The sequence below is a fragment of the Marmota flaviventris genome, chromosome 9, assembly GCF_047511675.1.
Source record: "Marmota flaviventris isolate mMarFla1 chromosome 9, mMarFla1.hap1, whole genome shotgun sequence".
NCBI classification, from domain to species: domain Eukaryota; kingdom Metazoa; phylum Chordata; class Mammalia; order Rodentia; family Sciuridae; genus Marmota; species Marmota flaviventris.
Genome location: NC_092506.1, coordinates 9,875,179 through 9,881,178, shown reverse-complemented (window position 1 = coordinate 9,881,178; position 6,000 = coordinate 9,875,179). Strand labels below are relative to the sequence as shown.

The 6,000-nt window shown below is 36.5% G+C and overlaps 1 pseudogene; it reads right to left on the bottom strand.

Moving 5' to 3' along the window:
- Nucleotides 1-860: 860 nt before the first annotated feature.
- Nucleotides 861-6,000, bottom strand: part of LOC139706857 (steroid transmembrane transporter SLC22A24-like) — a 28,968-nt pseudogene continuing 23,828 nt past the window's right edge.

The following is a 6,000-nucleotide window of genomic DNA, read 5'->3' as shown; positions in this document are numbered from 1 at the left end:
TTATTATGTACAACATGATGTTTTGAAGTACATAGTCATTGTGTAATAGTTAAATATAGCTAATTAATCTATGCATTACCTCACATGAAATGATAACTGTCATTTGTTTGTGGTGATAGCACTTAAACATCCTCTTAGCATTTTTCAAGAGTACAATATGCTGTCTTTAACTATAGTCACTATGTTGTACAACAGATCTCTTGAATTTAGTTTTCTTATCTAATTGTAATTTTGTGACCTTTGATCATCCTTCATTCACTACCATTACCCAATTGCCCCAGTCTCTAGAGATCACCATTCTGTTCTGAGATCAATATTTCCAGGTTTTACATATGAGTGAGTTACACAGTATTTGTTGTTCTCTGTGTGTACTTCACTTAACATAAGGTCCTTCAGGTCCATTTGTGTTATTGCAAATAGCAGAATTTTCTTCATTTTTATGATTGAGTAGTGTTTCATTTCATGTAATACAATACACTTTCTTTATCCATTCACCTTTTGATGGACACTGAGGAGTGCTACAGTTAACATGAAATTGCAGGTATCTCTTTGGCATACAAACTATCTCTTTTGGATGTATATTAAGTAATGGGATTGCTGGATTTCAGAAACAAAGCTCCTTTTTCTATTGCTCATTTCAAGAATAATTTGAAACTATTTTTACAATGTTTTACGACAAACCAATTGTTTGGTGAAATTACATGAACTCATGAATTATTTTGAAAAAATTTGTGTATTTAGTGATTGTAGTTGGCATCCATTTGTCCATTATATTTTTGTCTGGTTTTATAGGTGTAAGAAACAATCTTGACTTTTTCCCCCTTATTTTGCTCTTCTTTGGATCAACTCTTGGGGACTTCTTAAAACTGTGTTACTTTCGTGGAAGTATCTTCCTGCTTTACTTTTCTTGAATATTTTGCGCTGGGAAGAAGAAATAATAAAAGAAACAGAGATGTAGGATAAATGCACAGACCCTGCATGCTACATAACAAGCTTTGTAATAAGCTCTTCTTTTAAAATTTTTTTCTTTTCATGCTACATAACAAGCTTTTTAACAAGCTCTTCTTTTAAAATTTTTTCTTTTCTTTTTTTTAGTTTTGATGGACACAGTGCCTTTATTTTATTTATTTATTTTATGTGGTGCTGAGGATCGAACCCAGTGCCTCATACGTGTGAGGCAAGTGCTCTGCCACGGAGCCACAACTCCGACCACAAGCTCTTCTTGATAGCTTTGTATCCAAGACTCCCTAGACACCATTGTGCCTTGATACCTAAGAATACCTGAGAAGACAGTGTAGAGTATTGTTACTCTTACCCTTGTCTTTTTAGACATTTGACCAATGACATCTTTGGAAAATTCAAAGGGAAAATGGAAATTTCTAGGGGTATTTTTTATTTTTCCTCATTTCAAATTCTGTCATCCCATTTCCTCAGTTTCTCTCTCCCCAAAATTTCTACTACCCATGGCAGTTGGATCCACTTCATTTCGATACATTATCATTTTGTAAGTAAGGTTGTTCCATTTTAGTCTCACAATCCTTTCTGACTGAAGCAGTAATCAAGTTTATATCTTTGATGCCAACTCATTTCCTCCCCATTACATATCCAACACTGTATGGACTGATGCCTGGTAATACCATGGTATGAGAATTAAGTATATGAGCCTTCACATATTTATAGGAAAACATTAGCAGTGTGCTTCCCATAAGGGTAGAGAGTGTGTGCCATTCACAGTAGGACTAATTTTGACCTTTTCACTGCTAAAGGACTAGTGCAAGATGGTCTATGGGATCTAGTCTCAAGAGGAGTGATACAGCTTTGTGGGTAGAGGAGAGCTGCCACTCAATAAAAGACATGGGGTCAAGCAGAAATAGTTTAGATCTGGGCCTATGTGTAGGACAGATGGCTGCAAATGGTCATTTGTTTCCTCATCACAGAGCTATAGAACAAAGCCACTTCCTATTCAGATGATGACCAGGGCACCTGCTTACTTATTTTCCACATCCTGGAGGGTGTTAACAAGAGGCTGATTCCTGGTTTCTGGAAGGGGCAAGATAACAAGGCCAGCAAGGAGGGTGATGACTCCATAGATGATCCAGGGCAAACGGAGAGAATACCCCAGTAAGGTCATCAGGAGAGGAGCCAGCATTGCCCCTGTTCTCTGGAATACTGCAGTGATGCCTCCCAGTGTTTACCTTAGGATGAAAATAGCAATACAAAGAAAATCTTGTACAAATCTGTATATATATGTTCTCACTTGTCAACTCCATTTTATTTTGGGAGACAATACAGCAGAGTATAATGCTTTGGCAACCAGCTTTTAATTGTGACATTGACTTCTATTGATTCCTAATTAATCAGTTTCATTATTATTAAAATAAGAATATCCATAGCACCGATCCTGTAGAGTGGCTCTTAAGATTAAACAAAATGCTGCAGAAAAGGATGTGGTACATTGTGGGGCATAAAGTTTGTTTTAAATAATTGTGGGTTATTAGTTGCTTTTAAAGTTTACATTAAAATTCATGTCTTGGATACATAAATAGTCTCAGTTTTCTCCCTGCAGTAAGTGTCAATTAGTTCAGAAAATCCTGTTTGGAAAGCAGATAGAAGGTGGTTTAGCTCTTGTACCTGAATACAGTGGGGAGGAGCTCAATTTGGTGGAGAGCAGAACCAGTGCTGGCAGCAGAAACAGCTCCAATTCCCAAAGTTGCTAAAACCACACGCAGAGTCTGCATTTCTGGAGAGAAGAGACCAGGGAGAATAAAAAAATCTTGGTTGAAGAAATATGTCTTTCTCTAACTAATTGTGAGGTGATTCTGTTGTAGGGTTTGCAGGTGAGAAACAAATGACAGACAAAATGCAACCCCTCAGAGATGACGGAGTGGTTGATGAGCTGCTGAATGCTGGGCTGAAACACTGAACCAAAGGATCTAAATCTCTTGCTTCAATTTTCTCTGCACATTTGAGTATTGCTCATAATGGTGGGAATAGAGAAATCAGGAAATATTTGTTTTTATTTACTCTGTCAAATTTTTTTCAGGGCTTTTTCTGGAGGGCCTAGAACTATATGTGAACGAAAACTGAGGAGTTAATGACCCGTGTCTTGAACAGCTTAGAACTAAGAGTATGGGAACAATGTGTGATGTGGGGCAGGTCCTCCTCCACATAGTGACAAAGGGATTGGACAATGTGAAGAGAGGCAAGTTTTAGGAAACAATTCAGGATTTTAAAGCCTTACATTAGGAATCCTATTCAGAAATGAATAGTTTCATACTGGGAATTAATCACATACTTTTGAATAACTGAATTCATAAAGGTTAAATGGTTTATTTTTAATTCAGTAAAATATTCTAAATAGGACTTTAAAAAATAGAGATTGTTCTCCTGTTGGGGGTAAGAGTGAAGACTTCTAGTCTGAAATCCTACAAAATATGTTTCTGCTATGTGAATATGGTGGAGCATGGAGACCACGGAAAGTAAGTTGGTTAGCTTCTTAATTTGTTTCTAGTGTTTTTATTAGTGCATTATTACTGTACATAGTAGTGGGGTTCATTTTGATACATTCATAAGTGCATATGACATAACTTGCTCCATTTCAATCCCTAACCTTCACCTTTCACTCACCTTCTCCATCCCTCTGATCCCCTTTCTCTACTTTACTGGTCTTTTATTTATTTTTTGATTTTAATTGGTACATTTTAATTATACATAAAAGTGGAATTCATTATTTGTTTCTTGCCTAGGGACAAATTAAAAATCTATTAGAAGACATATTAAGATTATACTTTTGCCTTATTCCTCCTGTGCTCTTCCTTTCTTCCTGAAGACACAGGATTTTTATTTCATTGAATTCAAGAAGGCTTTCCTAAAAATATATTGAGTTTGGGAGGCTTTAAAAATCAGGAAGAGTCCCAGGGAGAGTATCACATGCCCACTTGGAGATGCAATTGCAAGGCCTACGCCCTCCATGATTGTTATGAAAAGTGTAATTGGGAGGGGCATGGGAGGATTAGATGAACTCTAGATAGGGCAAAGGGGTGGGAGGGGAAGGGAAAGGACATGAGGGTAGGAAAGTTGGTGGAATGAGATGGACATCATTTCCCTAAGTACATGTATGAAGACACAAATGGTGTGACTCCACTTTGTGTGCAACCAGGGATATGAAAAATTGTGCTCTATGTGTATAATATGAATTGTAATGCATTCTTCTTTCATATATAACAAATTTAAAAAAAGTGTAATTAGCCAGAGGCATGTCTAAAGAAACTGTTCATAGCATTGGAACTGATGTTCAGATTCATCATGGATGTGGTCAGGACAGCTTTGTGTCTGAACCATTCCTTAAGGATATAGTCACAGTCAGAACCTAAGTCCTGCCAAGAGTTTGCCATTTCAAACCTTCATATTAACTGCAAAGAATCTTTGGCTTTTAATGATATTCTTATGGCATCAGGAAGGTAAGATGATGTAATTCCTAAGGAAATTCCTAAAACCTTGTTCTCTCTCACCTTGGGGCATAAATGTGTTGACCAGAATGAAAACTCCTGCCAGGAAGGAGAACAGTGTCTGGTTTGTTCGACGACCCATGTAATTCAGAGTCCAAAGGGAAACAAATCTGGCTGTGAGCATGATGGCTCCAAAGAGAACCTGGAACAGGAAGATATTGCTCCCCAGGTGCTGCAGGTTGAGTACGAGGCCATAAAAGGATACAGCATTTGAAAATCTGAAGTGAAAGGAGAAGAGACATCTAATAACATTTAGAGCCTAAGGAACATTCCCTAAGATTTTGAAGAGGACCCCTACAACTGATGATAATATTGGCCCAAGATGGCGTGTGGTCAATGATAATTATAGAATAGAATAATGGAACAATTGTTTTTTAGGCAGTGATCTTAAATTACCATAAATTATTGTGGAACATTATGCTCCACAGTAAGATTGTTTATTTGGTATCTGTTTTTTTTCTTTTTGTAAATGTAGGCCTCTACTTCTGCAAAATCTCTTCTTATCAATACCTCTATACATGTCCCAGAGATTTTTTAATGTTGTATTACTATTCTTGTTTGATTAGGAATTTTTAGTTTCTCCTCTCATTTCATCTATGACCCATTCCTTTTCAAAAGATAATTGTTTATTCCCCATGTGTTTATGTGATTTGTATATTTTTCTTGTTGATTATTTTTAATTTAATTCCATTATGTCTGATAAGATGTAAGAAAATATACTGATTATTTGTGTTTGCAAAGACTTGCTTTATGACTTAAAGTTTGGTTTATTTTGGAGAAAGTTTGTGAGCTATTGAGAAGAGAGTGAACTGTTATTGGATGAAATAGCCTATAACTGTCTGTTAGATACATTTTATTTATGGTATTATTTAGATCATAAGTGTTATTTTCTTTTCTGTGACAAAAACCCTGACTAGGACTATTTAGAGGAGAAAAAGTTTACTTAGTCCCATGGTTTGAAAGGTTCATTCCATGGTCAGCTATCTCCATTGCTCTGGGCCCAAGAGCAGAAAGAACAGCATGGCAGTGGAATATTGGTTTCCTCATCATAGTCAGAAAACACAGAGAAAGAAAGAGGAGCCAGGGGGACAAGATATAATCTCCAAAGTCACACCCTCAGAAATCTACTTCCTCCAGCCATGGTCCATCTGCCTATAGTTACCCCAGTTAGTCCATTCAAATTGTTGATTAATTATTAATCCAGTTGGGTGTGGTGGCACATGCCTGTAATCTCAGCAGCTCTGGAGACTGAGGCAGGAGTATCACAACTTCAAAGCCAGACTCAGCAAAAGAGAAGCTATTGATTTTATATTTGGATTGCTTATCTATCAATGAGAGGATATGTTGAAATCACTAGTATTATTGCATTTAGGTTTTAGATGTACTGTCATGAAGAGTTTGTTTTATGTACTTAGGTACACCAATATGTATTTTTAAAATAAATATTGATATTATTATAATTCTTATTGGATTGTTCCCTTTATAAGTAGGT